Below are 26,956 nucleotides of genomic sequence, written 5' to 3' on the forward strand. Positions count from 1 at the left end.
TGTTCGTCATGAACTCAATACACTAGATGCATGCTGGATAGCGGTCGATGTGTGGAGTAATAGTAGTAGATGCAGAAAGTATCGGTCTACTTGTCTCAGACGTGATGCCTATATGTATGATCATTGCCTTAGATATCGTCATGACTTTGCGCGGTTCTATCAATTGCTCGACAGTAATTTGTTCACCCACCGTGATATTCGCTATTTTGAGAGAAGCCTCTAGTGAACACTATGGCCCCCAGGTCTACTCCACACCATATTTTCAGCCTTACACTTTTTACTTCGTTGCACTTTCCGCCTTCAGATCTCACTTTGCAAACAATCTTGAAGGGATTGACAACCCCTTTGAAGCGTTGGGTGCAAGCTTGTTTGTGTTTGAGCAGGTACTCTGGACTTGACGAGACCCTCCTTCTGGATTGATACCTTGGTTCTCAAACTGAGGGAAATACTTACTGCTCTATGCTGCATCACCCTTTCCTCTTCAAGGGAAAAACCGACGCAAACAAGAGAAGTAGCAAGAAGAATTCCTAGCGCCAAGGAAGTACTTTTGTTACCGTAGCAGAAGAATTTTTGGCACCGTTGCCGGGGAGGATCAAGTCAAGAACTCATCCAAGTAAGTGTCGCAAACTCATCTCTTGCATTTACTTTGTTTGCGAGTTGCCTTTCGTTTTCCTCTCCCCCACTTCTCCAATTTGCCTTTTTCGTTCGCCTTTTCGTTCACCCTCTTTTCTCGCTTGCTTTCTGTTTGCTTGTGTGCCATGTGCCTTCAATATGCTTGCATCTTCGCTTGCTGAAAATCTAGCGATATGGATCCTCATCCACTTGCTAATCTCTTTAAGAGATCCAATTATGTTGGTCCAATTGCTAGTGAGTTGAGTGCACTTGACTATCTTTATGGAGTTTTACTTGAGATGCGTGAATCTGAAAATTGTGAGGAAGAAAATTATGAAGTGATTCACGAGGGCTCCTTGGATGAAAAGCATGATTGCAATGGTTTCACTATAAATTCTATTAGTGACAATCATGCTAAAAATATGCAAAACCCTAAGCTGGGGGATGCTAGTTTTGCTATGTCCGCTACTTCTTGCAATGATCATGAGTGGGGCGATGATTTTTCTTATGATCTTGAAAATTTGTTTAAGCCTCATGATGAATATGATATTTGCAATATTATTGAAAGTGGGTTTGGAGAAGTCATGACTTTAGTTGATGATAATCCCACTATTTTTGAAGAGCGTCAACTTTGAATGCATGTGGATCATGAAAAGAATATCCTTTGTGATAGCTATATTGTTGAAATTGATTATGATCCCACATGTAATTTCTATGAGAGAGGAAAATATTGTGGTAGAAACTTTCATGTTACCAAATTACCTCTTGTTATGTTGAGATTGCTATTGTCTCTTTCTTCTTCCTTGCATTTGGTAACTATTGGTTGTCTTGCAAATTTGTTTTCCTATAAAATGCCTATGCATAGGAAGTATGTTAGACATAGATGTGATTCTCACATGCTTTATGATGCTCTCGTTGTGCTTCAGTTCTTGTCTTTTGTGTGAGCTTCATTGAATTATCAATGCCTAGCTAAGGGCCTTAAACAAGAGCGCTTGTTGGGAGGCAACCCAATGAATTTATCTTTTTGTTTCTGTTTTGTTGAGTCCACACTTTCATAATTCTATTGTGATTGAGTTTTTTGTGTTTGAGCCAAGCAAAACCTTTATGACTAGTCTTGGTGATGGTTGTTTGATCCTGCTGGAAAAAGACAAAAACTTTTAGCTCACGAGATGATTTTTCATTTTTATTCAGAAAAAGATTTTGAGTTGATTCTTTTTTCTCTTGGTTTATATGCCTTTTTCCCAGGCGGTCGTAATTGTTCAGAATTTTTGAGGTACCATAAGTATACGAAGTATACAGATTGCTACAGACTGGTCTGTTTTTGATAGATTCTGTTTTTGTTGAGTTGGTTGCTTGTTTTGATGAAACTATGGTTAGTATTGGGGGGTACTAACCATGGGAAAGTGAGAATACAGTAGCCCAACACCAATATATATAGAATTCAAGTTTGCTACAGTACCAAAAGAGGTAGTAGTTTGTTTTCTTGTGCTAATGTTATCACGAGTTTCTGTTTAAGTTTTGTGTTGTGAAGTTTTCAAGTTTTGGGTGATGTTCTCATGGACAAAGAGATAAGGAGTGGAAAGATCTCAAGCTTGGGGATGCCCAAGGCATCCCAAGCCAAATTCAAGGACACCAAAATCCTAAGCTCGGGGATGCCCCGTGAAGGCATCCCCTCTTTCGTCTTCAATCCATCGGTAACATTACTTGGAGCTATATTTTTATTCACCACATGATATGTGTTTTTCTTGGAGCGTCTTGTATCGTAGGAGTCTTTTATTTTTGTTGTGTCACAATCATCCTTGCTGCACACCTTTTTGAGAGAGAGAGAGACATGCACTCATCGTGATTTTGCTAGAATGCTCATAGTGCTTCACTTATATCTTTTGAGCTAGATACTTTTGCTCTATGTGCTTCACTTATATCTTTTAGAGCACGACAGTGCGTGACTTGGTAGTTTGCTTATGCTATGAAAGTAGTCCCAAAGGTGATAGGTACCCAAAGAGGATGCAAAAACCTCCATCTTGATGTGCATTGAGTAGAAAGAGAAGTCTTGATTCCTCTCAATTAGTTTTGTGACGTGGATTTGGTAATATTAAGAGCTATGTTAGTAGGGTGTTGTGAATCTAGAAATACTTGTGTTGAAGTTAGTGATTCCCATAGCATGCACGTATGGTGAACCGCTATGTTAGGAAGTCGGAGCATAATTGATCTATTGATTTTCATCCTTTGTGTTGAGGTCGGGATCGCGCGATGGTTAACACCTACCAACCCTTCCCCTAGGAGTATGCGTTTAGCACTTTGTTTTGATTACTAATAAAAACTTTCGCAACAACTATGTGAGTTCTTCATGACTAATGTGAGTCCATGGTATAGATGCACTTTCACCTTCCACCATTGCTATCCTCTCTAGTGCCGCGCAATTCTCGTTGGTGCACAAACCCACCATATGCCTTCCTCAAAACAGCCACCATACCTACCCACTATGGCATTTTCATAGCCATTCCGAGATATATTGCCATGCAACTCCCATCGTTCCGTCTCATGACTTGTGCCGTCACTCTCATATTGCCATTGCATGATCGTAAGATAGCTAACAAGATGTTTCAACGTCATACGCCATGCTAGATCGTTGCACATTCCGGTACAGTGCCGAAGGCATTTCCTATAGAGTCATCATCATTTTGAGCTTTGAGTTGTGAGTAAATAAAAGTGTGATGATCATCATTATTAGAGCATTGTCCCATGTGAGGAAATAAAAAAAGAGGCCAAAGAGCCCAAAAATATAAAAAAAATAAAAAAGAGAAAAAAACAGGCCTAAGAGCCCAAATGAAAAAAAGAGAGAAAAAGAGTGCTACTATCTTTTTCCACACTTGTGCTTCATAATAGCACCATGTTCTTCATGATTGAGAGCTTCTTGCTTTGTCACTATCATATGCTAGTGGGAATCTTCACTATATAACTTGGCTTGTATATTCCAATGACGGGCTTCCTCAAAATTGCCCTAGGTCTTCGTGAGCAAGCAAGTTGGATGCACACCCACTACTTTTCCTTTTGAGCTTTCACATACTTATGGCTCTAGTGCATCTCTTGTATGGCAATCCCTACTCATTCACATTGATATCTATTAATGGGCATCTCCATAGCCTTTTGATACGCCGAGCCAATGTGATCATCTCCTCCTTTTTGTCTCACAACCACCACCACACTCTATTCCACCTATAGTGCTATATCCATGGCTCACGCTCATATACTGCGTGATAGTTATAAAAGGTTTGAGAAAGTAAGAGTGCGAAAACAATTACTTGGCCAATACCGGGGTTGTGCATGATTTACATTAGTTGTGTGAGGATGATGGAGCATAGCCAGACTATATGATTTTGTAGGGATAACTTTCATTGGCCTTGCTATTTTGAAAGTTCATGATTACCTTGCTAGTTTGCTTGGAGTATTATTGTTTTCATGTCAATAGCAAACTATTGTTTCGAATCTTATGGATCTTAACATTCATGTCATGTGAAATAAGTTGCAAAGGACAACTATGCTAGGAAGCATTCCACATCAAAAATTCATTCTTTATCACTTCCCTACTCAAGGACGAGTAGGAGTTAAGCTTGGGGATGCTTGATACGTCTCCAACGTATCTATAATTTTTGATGGTTTCATGGTTTTATCTTGTCAAACTTTGGATGTTTTGCATGCATTTTATATATTTTTTGGGACTAACTTATTAACTCAGTGCCAAGTGCCAGTTCCTGTTTTTTCCATGTTTTTGACGCCTTTCAGAGGAGATTTTGAAACAGAGTCCAAACGGAAGAAAATCCCCGAAAAGATTTTTTCTGTAACGAAAGAAGATCGGGAAGCTTGAGAGCCAAGGCAGGGGAGCCTCAGGGGCCCCACAAGCCCCCACCCCACGGCCAGGGGGGTAGGCCGCGGCCCACAGGCTTGTGGGCCCCTTGGGCGCCCTCTTCCCTAGGGGTTGCGCCTATATATTCCCTAAAAATCCCAAAAAAATCAGGAGATCATCGAAACTACTTTTCCGCCGCCGCAAGCTTCTGTCTCCGCAAGATCCCATCTGGGGCACGTTCTGGTGCCCTGCCGGAGGTGAGATTCGGACACGGAGGGCTTCTTCATCAACACCATGGCCTCTCCGATGATGCGTGAGTAGTTCACCATAGACCTACGGGTCCATAGCTAGTAACTAGATGTCTTCTTCTCTCTCTTGGATCTTCAATACAAAGTTCTCCATGATCTTCATGGAGATCTATCCGATGTAATCTTCTTTTGCGGTGTGTTTGTCGAGATCCGATGAATTATGGATCAGATTATCTATGAATCTTATTTGAGTTTCTTCTGATCTCTCTTATGCATGATTTCATATCCTTGTAATTCTCTTCGAGTTTTGGGTTTTGTTTGGCCAACTAGATCAATGATTCTTGCAACGGGGAAAAGTGCTTGGTTTTGGGTTCATACCGTGCGGTGACCTCACCCAGTGACAGAAGGGGTAGCGAGGCACGCATCGTGTTGTTGCCATCAAGGGTAAAAAGATGGGGTTTTAATCATTGGTTTTAGATTATCCATCTACATCATCTCATCTTGCTTAAGGCGTTACTCTGTTCGTCATGAACTCAATACACTAGATGCATGCTGGATAGCGGTTGATGTGTGGAGTAATAGTAGTAGATGCAGAAAGTATCGGTCTACTTGTCTCGGACGTGATGCCTTTATGTATGATCATTGCCTTAGATATCGTCATGACTTTGCGCGGTTCTATCAATTGCTCGACAATAATTTGTTCACCCACCGTGATATTTGCTATTTTGAGAGAAGCCTCTAGTGAACACTATGGCCCCCGGGTCTACTCCATACCATATTTTCAGCCTTACACTTTTTACTTCGTTCCACTTTCCGCCTTCAGATCTCACTTTGCAAACAATCTTGAAGGGATTGACAACCCCTTTGAAGCGTTGGGTGCAAGCTTGTTTGTGTTTGCGCAGGTACTCTGGACTTGATGAGACCCTCCTTCTGGATTGATACCTTGGTTCTCAAACTGAGGGAAATACTTACTGCTCGTGTGCTGCATCACCCTTTCCTCTTCAAGGGAAAAACCGACGCAAACAAGAGAAGTAGCAAGAAGAATTCCTAGCGCCAAGGAAAGACTTATGTTACCGTAGCACCTGGCATATCAACCAGCAGCAAAAAGAATCAACTCGAAATCTCTTTTTGAATAAAAATGAAAAATAATCTCGTGAGCGAAAAGTTTCTGTCTTTTTCTAGCAGGATCAAACAACCATCACCAAGACTAGTCATAAAGGTTTTGCTTGGCTCAAACACAAAAATAAACACAAAAGACACAATCATAACAGAATTATGATGGTGTGGACGCAACAAAACAGAAATAAAAAGATAAATTCATTGGGTTGCCTCCCAACAAGCGCTATTATTTAACGCCCTTAGCTAGGCATAAGGCGATAGAATCATGTATCGTTGTCTTTGGTGCTCAAACCATAAGTAGCCCTCATCATAGATTCATAAGGAAATCTTATTTTCTTTCTTTAAAGGAAATTGAAATCTAATATTCCCTTCCTTCATATTGATGGTAGCACCGATAGTCCTTAGGAAAGGTCTACCAAGAATGATAGGGCATGTAGGATTGCAATCAATGTTAAGAACATCATTGATACTTCCCATGGGTTTCTTGACAGTAGAATCCGCAAGATGCAAATTAAGAGAACACTCCTCAATCTCATTAAAACCCAAAACATCACATAAAGACATTGGAATCGCGGAAACACTAGCACCCAAATCACACAAAGCATTGCATTCATAGTTTTTGATTTTGATTTTGATAGTAGGTTCCCACTCATCATGAAGCTTTCTAGGGATAGAAACTTCCAATTCAAGTTTCTGTTCAAGATATTTTATCATACCATCGACGATATGATCGGTAAAGGCCTTGTTTTGGCTATAAGTGTGTGGAGAGTTTAGCATGGATTGCATCAAGGAAATGCATTCAGTCAAGGAGCAACTATGATAATTTAATTCCTTGAAATCCAAAGTAGTAGTTTCATTACTACTCAAGGTTTTAATATCTTCTACTCCACTGTCAATGCTTTTAGCATCAAGATAGATGGACCCCGAATCATTGGGGCGTTTTTCAACCAAAGTGGATTCATATCCAGCCCCATCATAATTAGGTTTGACACAAGAAAACAAAGATTCAATGGGAGTCACACCAAGCACTTTAAGATCTTCGTGATTCTCATCACAAATTTCAGGTTTAGCAGCCATTTTATTGACTAAAGTAGCCTATTTATCAGAAGTCTGGCCTACCAACTTTTCAAGACGAGCAAACAGAGAATTTAGCGCAAGGAATTATTTGGCCATAACATCAACTTCTTTATTCATAAAAGCCAAAAAATAATTTTGCTCCTTCAGTTCCCTACAAAAGTAACTGTTGTAATCAAACTGTGTAGACATGAAGCCTTTAACACTAGTTTCAATCTCTTCCAACCTCTCATAGTAAGCATCAAAATCCCTTGGTTGGGCCATACAGGTCTTAGCAGGCAGACAAGCGGACAGAAAGCAAGCGAGAGAAAAGGGCGAATGAAAAAGGCAAACGAAAAAAGGCAAATAATTTTGTAATTTTTTTTCCAGAAGTGGGGGAGAGGAAAACGAGAGGCAAAAAAGTAAATGGAAGAGATGAGTTTGCGACACTTACTTGGATGAGTTCTTGACTTGATCCTCCCCGGCAACGACGCCAGAAATCCTTCTGCTGCCTCTTGAGCTTGCGTTGGTTTTTCCCTTGAAGAGGAAAGGGTGATGCAGCACAGGAGCAGTAAGTATTTCCCTCAGTTTGAGAACCAAGGTATCAATCCAGTAGGAAAATCGCGCCAAGTCCAGAGTACCTGCGCAAACACAAAAGAGCTTGCACCCAACGCTATAAAGGGGTTGTCAATCCCTTCAAGATTGATTGCAAAGTGAGATCTGAAGGTGGAAAGTGCAACGAAGTAGAAGTGTAAGGCTGAAAATATGGTGTGAAGTAGACCCGGGGGCCATAGTGTTCACTAGAGGCTTCTCTCAAAATAGCAAACAATACGGTGGGTGAACAAATTACTGTCGAGAAATTGATAGAACCGCGCAAAGTCATGACGATATCTAAGGCAATGATCATACATATAGGCATCACGTCCGAGACAAGTAGACCGATACTTTCTGCATCTACTACTATTACTCCGCACAACGACCGCTATCCAGCATGCATCTAGTGTATTGAGTTCATGACGAACAGAGTAACGCCTTAAGCAAGATGACATGATGTAGAGGGATAAACTCAAACAAATGATGAAACCCCCATCTTTTTACCCTTGATGGCAACAACACGAAGCGTGCCTCGGTGCCCCTTCTGTCACTGGGAGAGGTCACCGCATGGTATGAACCCAAAACCAAGCACTTCTCCCATTGCAAGAATCATACATCAAGTTGGCCGAACATAACCTACAACTCGAAGAGAATTACAAGGATACGAAATCATGCATATAAGAGATCAGAAGAAACTCAAATAAGATTCATAGATAATCTGATCATAAATCCACAATTCATCGGATCTCGACGAACACACCGCAAAGAAGATTACATCGGATAGATCTCCATGAAGATCATGGAGAACTTTGTATTGAAGATCCAAGAGAGAGAAGAAGCCATCTAGCTACTAGATATGGATCTGAAGGTCTATGGTGAACTACTCACGCATCATCGGAGAGGTCATGGTGTTGATGAAGAAGCCCTCCGTATCCGAACCCCCCTCCGGCAGGGCACCAGAACGTGCCCCATATGGGATCTTGCGGAGACAGAAGTTTGCGGCGGCGGAAAAGTATTTTCGTGGATCTCTCTCGCAATTTTGTAATTTTTCTGAATTTATAGGCGGAAGAGGTAGGGCAGACGAGCCACAGGGGGCCCACAAGCTTGCTAGGCGCGGGCCCCCTGGCCGTGCCTAGGGGGCTTGTGGGGTCCCCTGGTGGCCCCTGCCTTGGTTATCAAGTCTCGTGCGTATCTTCTGTTCCGGAAAAAAAATCTTTTTGGAAGTTTTATTCCATTTGTACACCGTTTAAAATCCTCCTGTGAAAAGGGTCAAAAACACGGAAAAAACAGGAACTGGCACTTGGCACTGATCTAATAAGTTAGTCCCAAAAAAGATATAAAAGGCATACAAAACATCCAAAGTTTGACAAGATAATAGCATGGAACCATAAAAAATTCTAGATACGTTGGACACGTATCACGCTCGAGGGGGCAAGCATAGCCTAGCTCTCAATCTATGTTCATCTTGGCATGTAAGCTACTCATTATAGCTCACATCCCAAGCTGCTTGACATGTAAGCTACCCACTATAGCTTACCTACCAAGCCACCCACACTCATGCCATATAAGGGGCCTTTTGCCCACCACGTATGGCATGGCCTCACTCTCTCCCATCCCACAGACACTCATGTATGAGGCAGAAGCCCATGGATCTCCTCTCCAATACAGCTCCAGGAGCAACCTTGTACTACAAATACACCTCATATACAGACATGCATGAGTAGGGGTATTATCTCTCCGGAGAGCCCCGAACCTGGGTAAACCACCGCGTGCTACTACCCTATACCGTCCCGGATCTTCCACGAAAGCCTTGCTCTCACCTCGATTAGCCTACCCATGGCACATGTCATGAGAAAACGACAACACTTTAAGTTTCCAAGCATCTTTCCATATGCTATTGACACGGGTATTTCCTTGTCCGTTGGACCGAGAGAGCCTGTCGCCAAACTAGTGGTCAAGTTCCTTATAGTAAGCTGATCAGACAGAAAAGGTCCCCGGTCTCGTGTAGTACCAAGCCATAAAGTCCTCGTATAGTTTACTACTAAGTGGAATTTGCACATCAACGGGCGAGAAGCAATCCCGTAGAAGATGTGCATCCCACCCGTCCGTGTAAGGGTTTATCAATTCCTCCACTTTAGATAACATTAGCAGTCCCTTTGGCGTAATCACTTTTCATGCTGCATTAGTCGGTATCCAGGGGTCGTGCCAAATATCAATATGAGAACTGGATCCCATTGTCCATATGCACCCTCTATTAAAAGTCTGAATACCCGTCGTCGGTGTCAAAACCGGTTGATCTCGAGTAGGGGGTTCAAACTGTGGATCTAGGGTCGATGGGTAACAAGAGACAAAGAATACAATGTTTTACCTAGATTTGGACCCTCTTGATGGCGGTAAAACCCTACGTCCTGCTCTTGTTGGTATTGATGGAATTCTTCAGAGTATAGAGTTGATCTACTATGAGATCGGATGTCATGGTCTAAATCCTAATCGTAATGAGCTTAATGTGTCCTACGAACTACGGCCCTCTCGCTTATATAGATGCCAGGTGTACTAGGGTTACACAAGGTCGGTTATAATAGAGAAGGAATATGTCGATTACTACATCGCCTTGGATTGTACGCCAAGTCTTCGGAAGAGTCCATCTTGAGTCTGATACTTCTACTGATGGTTGAACATGTTGGGATGTCCGGCAAATGAGAATAGGTAAACGACCCAACGACCCCCTAATCCCAGACTCCCTCAGTAACCCCGAACTAGCATCCAATGCCAAAACCTTCCTCTGGTTTCTTCATAGGGACTCTGGCTTGCGAGGCGAGTTCCTCTCTTCCTTTAACCGATGATAGCTCGACTCTTGATGACTTCCTCTCCCTTAAATGCACATAAAAAGATGTATATATAAAATTTTTAATTTCCTGGCCGACCATTCAATAATGAGTAGTGTCTTTCCCTATTCGAAAGTTTGTGGTTGGTCAAGGCCTATAGCCTTTCATGAAAGAGAGGTTCGAGACCGTTTTACTGACACGTTCTATCATGTAGATCGTGCCCCTCTTTCCACAAATATGGTTTATGGTTTGGGTTTATCCCACACGCCCATGATCGCATGATTTTATTGGGAAGTAGCGGAGTTTACGGCGTAGCGGCGGGGCCTTAGATATTCTCGCGAGCCATAAAAGGTAAAAACATTCACCTCAGCCTCTTCACGCATCTGAGATCTCGCACACCATCACCATTCCCTGCTATCAAAGCTCCAGCACCCCGTCTCCCCTTCTCCTCCCAGCCTTTCGAATCCCTTCACCAGTTCGACAATGGAAAGTGTTGGTTTCAATGACAAGTGGGAGGTCTCCTCTATCACTCAGAATGACGTTTTGGAGTTGAAGAGTTGCGGCTATCTTCCGAAGAACATAGCCCACCGTGATCCAGAGAAGGACCAGGCCATCCCACTCCCAAAGATGGGGAAAGATTAGTTTTTATTCCTCATTTTATTCCGGGCTTAAGTTTCCCCCTCCATCCATTCATTCGGGGAGTCATGTTCTACTACGGGCTTCCATGATCTGCCCCCGAATTCCATAACCCACCTTTGAGCCTTCATAACTATGTGTGAAGCATTCTTGCGGGTCCAAACCCACTTCGGCCTCTAGCTGAAGGTCCTCAATGTCAAGCCAAAGGTCATCAACGACGATCAGGAGGACTGCGGAGGGTCGATGATTAGCTAGCTCGGCTGGGCCACATGGCCAAAGGGTACATTCATCGACACCATCAAGTCGTGGCAGAAGGAGTGGTTCTATATCACCAAGCCGTGCAACACAGGCGAGACAACTCCTCCTACATTTAGATCTGGCCCTCCCACCCATCTTGTGTCCTTGTCGGAAAAGGCCCTAGATTGGGGGGGGGGGAGGAGACAGCGGAGTTGAAGGCCCTCAAAAAGAAGATCTCCGATATACTAGAGAAAAACGAGCTCACCAACGTGATCCAGGTGATGTTGCATCGCGGCCTTCTCCCCTGTCAGCGCTGGCCCGTCCTGGTGTGGGACTTCAATCTGGAGGATCCGGATAGTGTGGTGGGCCCTGTGCAGTCTTTTTTCCGCACTACTCGCGAGAAGCTGTGGAAGGCACTCTTTAAGCCACAAAAGACTTGGCCCGCCAAGAAGGAAGATGAGGGCCTTTCGCTCCTCAATCCTCAGGGACCTTAAGTTTTTACCATACCTTTTAGATTCCATCCCTTCCTTTTTTGATAAGGTACTTCTTCGTCCTTCCCTCATGCTTGTAGATCTGGGTGAAAAAGTCCAAAGATATTAACTGTCTCGCACCCTTACCCGAAGAAGAAATGACCCCATTGCTGGCGACCATGTTAGCCGAGAAGTCGTACACGGCTCCAAGGGAGAAGGAGGAGCAGAAGAAGGGGGAAAAGAAGATCCGAGAGGGTCTTCGATCGAAGGGTCCCCCTGTGAAAGCACATATGCTTGGTTGGCACTCTCTGGAAATGGCTAGACGAATGCTATTCTCGATTGCTCAACAATTAGAAATTGTCTTGCAATAACCCACCAGCGCGTGGGATCGAGGCAGTTTTTGAGGGTAGAGTATTCGACCCAAATTTGTTGATTCGCCGGACAGGAAGTAAGAGTATACTCTCAAGTATTAGTAGCTGAATGTGTCAGATTCAACCACACCTGAAAGATTAGTATCTGCTAGCAAAGTATCAACAACAAAGTAATATGATAACAACGGTGTCAGAAACGATCTGTTGACGGCAGACTATTCCTAACGATTGTATCAATGGCGCCAGCCGTTGCCCGTTGACGGAAATTGTCTTTTCCCGTCAACGACGAGTGAACCAGAATTGTAGCAGGTAGCAGCAGTATAACGAGTAGCAGCAGTGGCAAGGAACAGCAGTAGTGACAGCAGTAGCAAGTAGCAATAGTAGCAAGTAACAACATCAGCATGGCAAAACAAGTAACAGCAGCAGTGGGACAAACTCGTAGGCAATGGGTCGGTGATTTGTTTGGATGATATTCATCATGCAATAATTATAACATGGAGAGATATGTGGCTAGCTCGGTTCGTCAATGTGATGTAGGCATGCATTCCGTGTGTCGTCATACGTGCTTAGGGAAAAGAACTTGCATGGCATCTATTGTCCATCCCTCCCGTGGCAGCGGGGTCCAAAAGGAAACTACGGGATATTAAGGTTCTCCTTTTAATAAAGAACCGGACCAACGCATTAGCACTTGGTGAACACATGAACTCCTCAAACTATGATCATCACCAGGAGTGGTTCCGGTTATTGTCACTCCGGGGTTGCCGGGTCATAACACATAGTAGGTAACTACAACTTGCAAGATCGGATCTAAAACACACATATATTGGTGACAACATAATAATTTCAGATCTGAAATCATGGCACTCGGGCCCTAGTGACAAGCATTAAGCATGGCAAAGTAGTAGCAACATCAATCTCAGAACATAGTGGATACTAGGGATCAATCCCCGTAAAAACTAACTCGATTACATGATAGATCTCATCCTACTCATCACCGCCCAACGAGCCTACGAATAGATTACTCACGAACGATGAAGAGCTTCATGGAATTGGAGAGGGAAGAAGGTTGATGATGACGATGGCGACGATTTCCCCTCTCCGGAGCCCAAAACGGACTCCGGATCTGCCCTCGAGATGAAGAACAGGATGTGGCGGCGCCTCCGTATCGCAAACGCGATGAAATCTTCTCTCTTGATTTTTTCTAGGACGAAAGTGAATTTATAGAGCTGAGATTGGGGGCGGCAGATCCACGTGGGCCCCACAAGCTTGCTAGCCGCCACAAGGGGGGTGGCGGCTATAGGGCTTGTGGCCCATTGGCCCATCCCCTCCGGTGGATCTTTGCGCAGGTATTTTTCATATTTTCCAGAAATATTCTCCGTAAATTTGCAAGACGTTCTGAGAACTTTCATTTCTGCACAAAAACAACACCAAGGCAATTCTGTTGAAAACAGCGTCAGTCCAGGTTAGTTCCATTCAAATCATGCAAATTAGAGTCCGAAACAAGGGCAAAAGAGTTTGGAAAAGTAGATACGATGGAGACGTATCAACTCCCCCAAGCTTAAAACCTTGCTTGTCCTCAAGCAACTCAGTTGACAAACTGAGAGAGAAAGAAAAACTTTGAAAAACTCTGTTTGATCTTGTTGTTGCAACTATGTCTAACTCATAACCAGAATTTCAGCAAGATCACAAGTTAAGCACATAAGCAAGTGACTCAAAGGTCTCACGGTAAACTAATATCAATGGCATAATCAGCTAACGAGCAAATAATAATGATTTTAAAATACCAACACTTCAATCAAAACAAGCATGAAGCAATATGAATAGGTGGTATCTCGCTAGCTCTTTCTCATACCGCAAAACATAAATGCAGAGCACTTTCAAAGATCAAGGGCTAACTAAACATTGTAATTCATGGCAACGAAGATCTAGTCATAGTCATACTCAATATCAATCAAAAGCAAAGCATAAAAATGACAGAGGTGCTCTCTAATTGGTGCTTATACAAGAAGAGGATGACTCAATAGGAAAATAAATAGACATGCCGTTTGTAGAGGGAAGCATTGATTTGCACAGGTGCCAGAGCTCAAGCTTTGAAAACAGAGATAATAATTTTGGGTGGCATGCTTTCATTGTCAACGCAATGACCAAGAGTTCTCAATATGTTCCATGCTACTCATGCTATAGGCGGTTCCCAAACAGAAAAGTAAAGTTTTAACTCCCCACCACCAATCAATCACACTCCACGACTAGCCGAATCCTCGGGTACCGTCCATACTAACACCAGTCCGGGGGGAGTCTTGTTTTACAGTTATGTTTTCGATTTAAGCGTGGAACTAGGCATTCCAATTACCGGCCCCTTTCTCGTGAATGAGAGTGAATAAACACATGTCGAGGATAACACTCCTAGCATGGAAGATACCAATAGCCCCCTGTCACCACATGAGCGGTTCGGGCATGCAAAACAGATTATTTCTTGAAGGTTTAGAGAATGGCACATGCAAATTTACTTGGAACGGCAGGTAGATACCGCAAATAGGTAGATATGGTGGACTCTCATGTAAAAACTTTTGGGTTTATGGAAGTGGATGCACAAGCAGTATTCCGCTTAGTACAAGTGAAGGCTAGCAAAAGACTGGGAAGCGACCAACTAGAGAGCGACAACAGTCATCTTGATGCAATGAGTTTGACTAACATTGAATGCAAGCATGAACAAGATATAAATCACCATGAACACGAACATCATAGAGGCTATGTTGATTTTGTTTCAACTACATGCATGGACATGTGCCAAGTCAAGCCACTTGAATCATTCAAAGGAGAATACCATCCTATCATACTACATCATAGTCATCTCAAAATCTATGTTGGCATTCAAGCCAAACCATTATAAGCTCTCGGCTAGTTAAGCATGGAATCAGAAACTATGATCTCTAAGTTGTCATTACAAACATGGTTCTCTCTCAACAAAGCTGAATCAGGCATGACAAGCTAGTCATATTTACAAAAACAAAATAGATAGAGTTCATACCAGCTTTTCAGTCTCGGTCACTTCATCATGTATCATCATTATTGCCTTTCATTTGCACAATCGAACGATGTGAACAATAATAAGAGCGCTCGTGCATTGGACTAAGCTGAATCTGCAGGCAAACACAAAGGAGAAGACAAAGTAATATGGCTCTTTGAAAGCTAAACAGGGATGCATGCAAGAACCACTAAACATTGAAACCAATATCTTCTACCTTGACCCAAAGAAAAAGAAAACTATTTACACAGGAAAGCTCCCAACAGGCAAAAGAAGAAAGAAAAATCTTTTTGGGTTTTCTCAAAAGGACACAAAAGAAGAAAATGAAAATAAACTAGCATGGATAATTCAGTGGCAAAGTGTAAACACTGGCTAACAAAGTGAAAGCATAAGCATGAATGTAAGGTCGGTGAGAACACGTACTCCCCCAAGCTTAGGCTTTTGGCCTAGCTTGGTCTACTCCCAAGGCGGGAAATATCCAGCTCCGGGATACTCCGGAGCAGACTGTGGATGCCACTGCTGTGTGAGCTCCTCTGGCTCCCACTGATAAACTGGCGTCTGGCACTCAACTGGCGGCTCGGGCATGGGCACCTGTGGTTGGGCCAAGCCCCAATATGCGTAGATGTCCGAGGGCATAATAGTGTACCTGCCTGCATGAAGATCGAACAAAGAAGGGGCAGGCAAAGTAATAGTCTCTCGAGTACCCTGACTAAATACCACGTTATAAATCATCCGTCTACTAGCATCTCTATCCAGAAAATCATGGCGAACCATGTTGTCATAATCCATATATTTCTCAGGGAGAAGCATCTCTCCTTCCTCTCCCAGTCTAATGGGTATCTCAAAGTGTCTGGTAAGACGGGTAGCATAGATACCTCCATAGAAGACACCCTTGGAACGGTTGGTGTTCAACCGCTGGGCTACTATATCACCTAGGCTATAAGTCTTATCGTTATAAAGTCCTTCGCGCAAAACCACAAGGTCTGGAGAACTAAGTGATCCAGCCTCCCCACGGCCAATCAAACATTTTCCCACAAATAATGAGAAGTACCGAAGCACAGGAAAATGTATGCTAGCGATTCTAGCGCGAGACACTCCTCTCTCCTCTCGAACAGCAATAGTACCTATGAAATCCTCCAAGTCCCGTGGACGAGGGTCACGGATATCTCCAACATAAGGTAATTTGCATACATTGCAAAAATCCTGTAGCGTCATGCACTGGGGGACATCGTATATCATGAACTCAACCATGGGAGGATTCTTCCTCGGATAAAAGTTGAAGCTTTGAACGAAAATATTGGTGAGGAGGAGGTATTGGGAGCACTTATCTTCAACGAACGCAGTAAGACCTGCGTTCTCCACCAAGTAATAAAAGTCTTCATAAAGCCCAGCGGCGCGCAAAAATTCATCACTTGGCCATTCGCACGCTCGAACTTCTATGACCCGAGGGACTACGAACTTGGGGTGGTTCTTCTCATCCTCCTTGGGGTTACGGCTTGAAGAGCCTCTCAAGAACCTCCTCATCTTTTCCTTTTTCTAGCTCTAAAAAATTCTAAAATTTTTAGAGACTACAAAAGAAAAGTGAATAAAGATTAACCCAACTTGTAGCAACTACTCCTACTAGTGCCTAGAGACCGTATCACGCGCTAAAACTACTTGGGACCAGCTAAATCAACATTTCTAGCTCAAGAATAGGGTCACCAAGGTAGAAAGAATACACGAAGGATAAAGCACTAGAGCAAAAACTAATTGGACCAATGGAGGAGTCACTTACCAAGGAGTAATTTCCCCAAAACGGTTCGGAGAATGGTGCTTTGAGCAAGGAGATCGAAAATCACAGCCAAATGAGCAAGAACACGGGTTTGAGCCGCGAAACCATTTTTTTCTGGAGGTGGAAGAAGATGATGGGAGATGGAACTAGTGGAGGGGGTCCCCGTGGGCCCCACAAGCTTGCTAGCCGCCACCAGGGGGGCGGCGGCTGTAGGGCTTCTGGCCCACTGGTCTGGCCCCCAGGCCAGCTCTCAGGCCCAATATTTTTCAAATATTCCAGAAAAAATCGTACTAGATTCTCGGGACCATCGGAGAACTTTTATTTTCGGGGTAATTTTCTCCGGGACGCTAAAACAGAAAACAGGAAAAACTAAACTAAACCTATCATTTTTCTTCTAAGCAACAGAAAATGAAAGCTCAAAACAGAGGTAGGTGACTCATTGATTCATCCATTTCATGGTCATCGAAAGAAATCCGTCAATGGGGTTGATCAAGCCCTCATGACAAAACCTTCTCGAATCGCAAGAGAGAACGGAGAATTTTCGAATAGCCACTAAGTCACCTCAATGGGGATATGTATCTCCCCAACAAGCAAATCATACTTCATCTTGACACGAGGAATAGGGCATTCAAAGCTCCCAACAAGAATCGATGAAGTCTTTTCGATAGCATTGATGCAATGTACTTGATATCATTTCTTCGGAAAGTGCACTGTGTGCTCATTACCGTTGACATGGAAAGTGACATTGCCTTTGTTGCAATCTATAACAGCCCCTACAGTGTTTAAAAAGGGTCTTCCGAGGATGAGAGCCATGGCATCGTCCTCGGGAATATCCAAGATAACAAAGTCTGTTAAGATAGTGGTGTTAGCAACCACAACAGGCACATCCCCGCAAATGCCGATAGGGAAATCAGTTGATTTGTTGGCCATTTGCAGAGAAACTTCAGTGGGTGTCAACTTATCCAATTCAAGTCTACGATAAAGAGAGAGCGGCATAACACTAACAACGGCTCCAAGGTCACATAAGGCAGTTCTTACGTAGTTTCCTTTAATGGAGCAAGGTATAGTGGGCACTTCGGGATCACCAAGTTTCTTAGGGGTTCCACCTTTGAAAGTGTAATTGGCAAGCATGGTGGAGATCTCAAGATCTGGTATCTTCCGTTTATTGGTTACGATATCTTTCATGTACTTGGCATACGGAGACATTTTGAGCATATCAGTTAACCGCATCTGCAGAAAGATGGGTCTTATCATCTCAACGAAGCGCTCAAAATCCTCGTCATCCTTTTTCTTGGATGGATTAGGAGGAAAGGGCATTTGTCTCTGAACCCATGGCTCCCTTTCTTTACCATGCTTCCTAGGAGTGAAGTCATTCTTATCGTATCTCTTAGGTTGTGGGTTATCAGGATTAACCGTAGGTTCAATCTCCACATCCTTATCATTGCTAGGTTGAGCATTATTATGAACATCACTGTCCATATTGTCACCAGGTTCATGTTCATCACCAGATTGTGTTTCTGCATTAGACACATAAATATCATTAGGTTCTTCAGGTGTGATAGTATTTGGTGAAACGACATGTATGTTTCTATCATCCTTCTTCTTCTCCTTAGGATGACTGGGTGTATCAGCATTAATTCCTTGAGAATCTTGATCAATTCTCTTAGGATGACCTTCAGGATACAAAGGTTCCTGAGTCATTTTGCCTCCTCTAGTAATGACTCTGACAGAGTTCTCATTTAATTCATTGAGCAAGTCATTCTGAGATTTAAGTACTTGTTCTACCTGAGTAGTAATCATAGAGGCATGTTTACTCAGAAGCTTCAGATCATTGACATTTCTGTCCACACAAGTACATAAATGACTAAGCATACGAGTACTTTGTTCCAAGTGTCTGCTAACATAATCATTGAAACTCTGTTGTTTGGCAACAAAGTTGTCAAATTCATCAAAGCATAGGCTAGCAGGTTTGTCAAAAAGAATATCACTCTCATCAAAACTACGCAGAGAATTTACTTCTACTACCTGTATCGGGTTATCGAGACCATGGATCTCTTCGATAGGTGGTAGATTTTTGACATGTTCAGATCTAATGCCTTTCTCTTGCACAGATTTCTTGGCTTCTTGCATATCTTCGGGACTGAGGAATAGAATACCTCTTTTCTTCAGAGTTGGCTTAGGAGGTGGTTCGGGAATAGTCCAAGCATTATCGTTGATCAAGATGTTATTCAGTAGGGTCTCAGCTTGTTCTACAGTTCGTTCCCTAAAAACACAACCGGCACAACTATCTAGGTGGTCTCTAGAGGCATCGGTAAGTCCGTTATAGAAGATATCAAGTATCTCGTTCTTCTTAAGAGGGTGATCAGGCAAAGCATTTTGTAGCTGGACGAGCCTCCCCCAAGCTTGTGGAAGACTCTCTTCTTGGAGTTGAGCAAAGTTGTATATTTCCTGCAAGGCAACTTGCTTCTTATGGGCAAGGAAATATTTCTCACAGAAGTAATAGACCATATCCTGGGGACTACTCACACATCCAGGAGCAAGAGAGGTGAACCAGGCTTTAGCGTCATCCTTTAAAGAGAAAGGAAACAACTTAAGGATATAATAGTGACGGATCTTCTCCTCACTTGTGAAAAGCGTGGCTATATCGTGTAGTTTGGTAAGATGGGCTACGACCGTCTCAGACTCATAACCGTGGAAAGGATGAGATTCGACTAGAGAGATTATCTCAGGGTCTACAGAGAATTCATAATCCTTATCGGTGATAAAGATAGGTGAAGTGGCAAACTTTGGGTCGTATTTCATCCTAGCTTTCAGAGATTTTTCCTTCCACTTGAGAAGTAATTTCTCAGCGTCATAGGCATCCTTACACGCAAGAAAATCCTCAGCTATCTCTCCCTCCATAACGTATCCCTCAGGTATATCAGGCAATTCATATCTAGGAGAGCTAGATCTAGCAGGAGCAAAATCAGGTTCTATCTCAATAGTATCGGCAGTTTTAGAAGCATCACGAGCATTGGCAGTAACTCTAGCAATATGAGCATCAAGGAACACCCCTAGTGGCACATCAGGCAAAGTAGTATCTCTAGCAGTATCAAGCATAGCAGTATCAGGCTTAGCATCTCTAGCAGTATCAGGCATAGCATCTCTAGCATCATCACGCAAAGCAGTATCAGGCATAGCATCTCTAATAGTATCAGGCATAACATCTCTAGCAGTATCATAAGCATCATCAAGCACATGCGACATATCAAGATTTCTAGCAGGAGGTGATGTAGCAATTGATTACTCATAACTGAAGGTGAATCAAGTGCAGAGCTAGATGGCAATTCCTTACCTCCCCTCGTAGTTGAGGGCAAAACCCTGGTTTTTGGATCCTTTAGATTCTTCATAGTGATCAGCAGATATAAATCCCAAGTAACTCAGAGAATATAGAAATACCTCCTCGGAAACGGCGCCAGAAAAATGCTGGTTGGCACTCTCTGGCAATGGCTAGACGAATGCTATTCTTGATTGCTCAACAATTAGAAATTGTCTTGCAATAACCCACCAGCGCGTGGGATCGAGGCAGTTTTCGAGGGTAGAGTATTCGACCCAAATTTGTTGATTCGCCGGACAGGAAGTGAGAGTATACTCTCAAGTATTAGTAGCTGAATGTGTCAGATTCAACCACACCTGAAAGATTAGTATCTGCAAGCAAAGTATCAACAACAAAGTAATATGATAACAACGGTGTCATAAACGATCTGTTGACGGCAAACAATTCCTAACGATTGTATCAATGGCGCCAGCCGTTGCCCCTTGACGGAAATTGTATTTTCCCGTCAATGACGAGCAAACCAAAATTGTAGCAGGTAGCAACAATATAACGAGTAGCAGCAGTGGCAAGGAACAGCAGTAGTGACAGCAGTAGCAAGTAGCAATAGTAGCAAGTAACAGCAGCAGCAACAGTAGTAACAGCAGCAGGGCAAAACAAGTAACAACAGCAGTGGGACAAACTCGTAGGCAATGGGTCGGTGATTTGTTTGGATGATATTCATCATGCAACAGTTATAACACGGAGAGATATGTGGCTAGCTCCCGTTCGTCAATGTGATGTAGGCATGCATTCTGTGTGTCGTCATACGTGCTTAGGGAAAAGAACTTGCATGACATCTATTGTCCATCCCTCCCGTGGCAGCGGGGTCCAAAAGGAAACTACGGGATATTAAGGTTCTCCTTTTAATAAAGAACCGGACCAACGCATTAGCACTTGGTGAACACATGAACTCATCAAACTATGATCATCACCGGGAGTGGTTCCGGTTATTGTTACTCTAGGGTTGCCGGGTCATAACACATAGTAGGTAACTACTACTTGGAAGATCGGATCTAAAACACACATATATTGGTGACACCATAATAATTTCAGATCTAAAATCATGGCACTCGGGCCCTAGTGACAAGCATTAAGCATGGCAAAGTAGTAGCAACATCAATCTCAGAACGTAGTGGATACTAGGGATCAATCCCCGTCAAAACTGACTCGATTACATGATAAATCTCATCCTACTCATCACCGCCCAGCGAGCCTACGGATAGATTACTCACGAACGATGAAGAGCTTCATGGAATTGGAGAGGGAAGAAGGTTGATGATGACGATGGCGACGATTTCCCCTCTCCGGAGCCAAAAAACAGACTCCAGATCTGCGCTCCAGATGAAGAACAGGATGTGGCGGCGCTTCCGTATCGCAAACGTGACGAAATATTCTCTCTTGTTTTTTTCTGGGACGAAAGTGAATTTATAGAGCTGAGATTGGGGGCAGCAGAGTCACGTGGGCCCCACAAGCTTGCTAGCCGCCACCCCCACCAGGGGGTGGCGGCTACAGGGCTTGTGGCCCACTGGCCCATCCCCTCCGGTGGATCTTTGTGCAGGTATTTTTCATATTTTCCAAAAATATTCTCCGTAAATTTTCAGGACGTTCTGAGAACTTTCATTTCTGCACAAAAACAACACCAAGGCAATTCTGCTGAAAACAGGGTCAGTCCAGGTTAGTTCCATTCAAATCATGCAAATTAGAGTCCAAAACAAGGGCAAAAGAGTTTGGAAAAGTAGATACGATGGAGACGTATCAATGCTCCCTTGGTGGTTTCAATAATTCACGACAACATACATTGTCTCTTGGACTAACACTTTTACCTAGTATATTTCAGGTCTAGTCCACAGAGAGCTTTGGCTATATGATTGAATGAAGAAGCCCCTTTGATGAAGGAAGGAATAGGATTGGCTAAAGCTTCAAGCAAGAAGACTATTCATTTTACACTTTGTGAGAAATCACATTTGAGTACATAGGAAAGCCAATACTATTAAAAGGGGATGAGGTGTTATGATTAATTGGTTGCTCAAGTGCTTAGAGATAGCCACCAAAAATACTCAACCACTCTTCCACAAAATATATCCGTCCCAAGCCAAATATCCAAAATCGGTGCCACCAACATTTATCACTCGGCCATACCGATTTTACACTTAGACAGATCCCAGCCAAACCCTACCTTTTCGGTGCAACCGAATCTGAACCTGTGCTACCGAGTTTAGTGACCAACCTTCTGTTGCCTCGGTACACAAAATTGGAATTTCCAAGTTTTTGTATCGGTGTCACCGAGTTGTGTCATCTGGCCGCTAGTCACCTTTTTTGTTCTACCGAGTTGTGTATATCGGTTCCACCGACATTCAAAGTTGCTACCATTTGAGCAAGTCGGTACCACTGAGTTTGTAACTTCGGTGTCACCGAGTTGGTCAATTATGGTGTAACAGTTGGATTTTGGAGGCTTCCTATATATACCCCTCTACCCACCTCTCACTCGCAGAGGAAGCACTCAGAACACACTTACACTTGCCAGATCCATTTTTCTGACAGAGAACCACCTACTCATGTGTTGAGATCAAGAGATTCCATTCCAACCATTTGAACCTTGATTTTTAGCCTCCTCAAGTTGCTTTCCACAAGATCAATCTCTCCCACCCCTGCCAAATCGGAGAGAGAGTGATTGAGTGTTGAGGAGACTATCTTTAGAAGCACAAGAGCAAGGAGTTCATCGTTCTACCACATCTATTACCTTTTGGAGGGTGGTGCCTCCTAGATTGGTTAGGTGTCGCTTGGGAGCCTCCTACTTCGTGTTGTGGAGTTGAACCAAGATGTTTGTAAGGGCAAGGAGATCGCCTACTTTGTGAAGATCTACCATGGGTGAGTCTAGTCCTATGTGGACGGAAGCCATGGTGGAATAGACAAGGCCACTTCTTCGTGGACCCCTTGTGGGTGGAGCCCTCCATGGACTCTCGCAGCTGTTACCCTCCGTGAGTTCAAGTCTCCACTAACATGGACGTACTATAGCGCCACCTATCAGAACCATGCCAAAAATCGCCGTGTCAACTTTTTCGAGTTTGATCTTCTTAAACTCTACTCCTTACTACATGTGCAAAGTCTTTAATTTTCCGTTGCCATATTTGTTGACTATCATGTGTAGGGTGCACTATACTTGTTAGAATCGCTAAAATCTACCAACCATTAAATATGGAAAAGGCTAGGATTTTAATTATGCAAGTAGTCTATTCCCCCCTCTAGACACCTCTTCTATCGATCTCTTGGATCTTATACAGCTTATATGTTGGTAGTTAAATCTACGGTTAATTTTTTACATATAAAATACTAAAGAGACCAATGAACCCAAATAGAAGGTAGTGAAAAAGCATGCATCGTTATGTATATGAGCACTAGCAGAGCATGGTGGTCCAAGGTGAAGTGCACCAAATGTGAACCTGACTCTATTAGTTTTCTTTAAACAACGAGCATGTTAGTCGATTTTCACTGAAAAAAAGAGAAAAAGTCTATTTTAAACCCTGAATATGTCTACATCCTACGAAACGAACACTCAAGTCAAAATCCCGATCGATTGCACCCGAACTATATAATATCGGTCTAAATTAAGCACTAACTTCGTTTGGCAAACAAGAATTGTCAAAGAATGGCCGGAATTGATGCCATTTCGTACTGTTTCTATTTGGGCCGGCCCATTTTTGGTTTTTCCTTCTTGAAAATATGCAATTTTTTTCTTGTTTAAAACTACAAAAAATAAGCACGTAGGGTGACTTCAACCCAAATCCTAGCCTTTTCCATATCCTTGTAATTAAAATAGACTACTCTCTCTTGGATAGGATTTTAATTAGCTAGTAACTAGATGGCTTCTTCTCTCTCTTGGATCTTCAATACAAAGTTCTCCATGATCTTCATGGAGATCTATCCGATGTAATCTTCTTTTGCGGTGTGTTTGTCGAGATCCGATGAATTATGGATTTATTATCAGATTATCTATGAATCTTATTTGAGTTTCTTCTGATCTCTCTTATGCATGATTTCATATCCTTGTAATTCTCTTCGAGTTTTGGGTTTTGTTTGGCCAACTAGATCTATGATTCTTGCAACGGGGAAAAGTGCTTGGTTTTGGGTTCATACCGTGCGGTGACCTCACCCAGTGACAGAAGGGGTGGCGAGGCATGCATCGTGTTGTTGCCATCAAGGGTAAAAAGATGGGGTTTTAATCATTGGTTTTTGATTATCCATCTACATCATCTCATCTTGGTTAAGGCGTTACTCTGTTCGTCATGAACTCAATACACTAGATGCATGCTGGATAGCGGTTGATGTGTGGAGTAATAGTAGTAGATGCAGAAAGTATCGGTCTACTTGTCTCGGACGTGATGCCTTTATGTATGATCATTGCCTTAGATATCGTCATGACTTTGCGCGGTTCTATCAATTGCTCGACAATAATTTGTTCACCCACCGTGATATTTGCTATTTTGAGAGAAGCCTCTAGTGAACACTATGGCCCCCGGGTCTACTCCATACCATATTTTCAGCCTTACACTTTTTACTTCGTTCCACTTTCCGCCTTCAGATCTCACTTTGCAAACAATCTTGAAGGGATTGACAACCCCTTTGAAGCGTTGGGTGCAAGCTTGTTTGTGTTTGCGCAGGTACTCTGGACTTGATGAGACCCTCCTTCTGGATTGATACCTTGGTTCTCAAACTGAGGGAAATACTTACTGCTCGTGTGCTGCATCACCCTTTCCTCTTCAAGGGAAAAACCGACGCAAACAAGAGAAGTAGCAAGAAGAATTCCTAGTGCCAAGGAAAGACTTATGTTACCATAGCACCTGGCATATCAACCAGCAGCAAAAAGAATCAAATCGAAATCTCTTTTTGAATAAAAATGAAAAATAATCTCGTGAGCGAAAAGTTTATGTCTTTTTCTAGCAGGATCAAACAACCATCACCAAGACTAGTCATAAAGGTTTTGCTTGGCTCAAACACAAAAATAAACACAAAAGACACAATCATAACAAAATTATGATGGTGTGGACGCAACAAAACAGAAAGAAAAAGATAAATTCATTGGGTTGCCTCCCAACAAGCGCTATTGTTTAACGCCCTTAGCTAGGCATAAGGCGATAGAATCATGTATCGTTGTCTGTGGTGCTCAAACCATAAGTAGCCCTCATCATAGATTCATAAGGCAATCTTATTTTCTTTCTTTAAAGGAAATTGAAATCTAATATTCCCTTCCTTCATATTGATGATAGCACCGATAGTCCTTAGGAAAGGTCTACCAAGAATGATAGGGCATGTAGGATTGCAATCAATGTTAAGAACATCATTGATACTTCCCATGGGTTTCTTGACAGTAGAATCCGCAAGATGCAAATTAAGAGAACACTCCTCAATCTCATTAAAACCCAAAACATCACATAAAGACATTGGAATCGCGGAAACACTAGCACCCAAATCACACAAAGCATTGCATTCATAGTTTTTGATTTTGATTTTGATAGTAGGTTCCCACTCATCATGAAGCTTTCTAGGGATAGAAACTTCCAATTCAAGTTTCCCTTCAAGAGATTTTATCATACCATCGACGATATGATCGGTAAAGGCCTTGTTTTGGCTATAAGTGTGTGGAGAGTTTAGCATGGATTGCATCAAGGAAATGCATTCAATCAAGGAGCAACTATGATAATTGAATTCCTTGAAATCCAAAGTAGTAGTTTCATTACTACTCAGGTTTTAATATCTTCTACTCCACTGTCAATGCTTTTAGCATCAAGATAGATGGACTCCGAATCATTGGGGCGTTTTTCAACCAAAGTGGATTCATATCCAGCCCCATCATAATTAGGTTTGACACAAGAAAACAAAGATTCAATGGGAGTCACACCAAGCACTTTAAGATCTTCGTGATTCTCATCACAAATTTCAGGTTTAGCAGCCATTTTATTGACTAAAGTAGCCTGTTTATCAGAAGTCTGGCCTACCAACTTTTCAAGACGAGCAAACAGAGAATTTAGCGCAAGGAATTATTTGGCCATAACATCAACTTCTTTATTCATAAAAGCCAAAAAATAATTTTGCTCCTTCAGTTCCCTACAAAAGTAACTGTTGTAATCAAACTGTGTAGACATGAAGCCTTTAACACTAGTTTCAATCTCTTCCAACCTCTCATAGTAAGCATCAAAATCCCTTGGTTGGGCCATACAGGTCTTAGCAGGCAGACAAGCGGACAGAAAGCAAGCGAGAGAAAAGGGCGAATGAAAAAGGCAAACGAAAAAAGGCAAATATTTTTGTAATTTTTTTTTTCCAGAAGTGGGGGAGAGGAAAACGAGAGGCAAAAAAGTAAATGGAAGAGATGAGTTTGCGACACTTACTTGGATGAGTTCTTGACTTGATCCTCCCCGGCAACGGCGCCAGAAATCCTTCTGCTGCCTCTTGAGCTTGCGTTGGTTTTTCCCTTGAAGAGGAAAGGGTGATGCAGCACAGGAGCAGTAAGTATTTCCCTCAGTTTGAGAACCAAGGTATCAATCCAGTAGGAAAATCGCACCAAGTCCAGAGTACCTGCGCAAACACAAAAGAGCTTGCACCCAACGCTATAAAGGGGTTGTCAATCCCTTCAAGATTGATTGCAAAGTGAGATCTGAAGGTGGAAAGTGCAACGAAGTAGAAGTGTAAGGCTGCAAATATGGTGTGAAGTAGACCCGGGGGCCATAGTGTTCACTAGAGGCTTCTCTCAAAATAGCAAATAATACGGTGGGTGAACAAATTACTGTCGAGCAATTGATAG

This window comes from Hordeum vulgare, chromosome 1H, assembly GCF_904849725.1.
Source record: "Hordeum vulgare subsp. vulgare chromosome 1H, MorexV3_pseudomolecules_assembly, whole genome shotgun sequence".
Lineage (NCBI taxonomy): Eukaryota > Viridiplantae > Streptophyta > Magnoliopsida > Poales > Poaceae > Hordeum > Hordeum vulgare.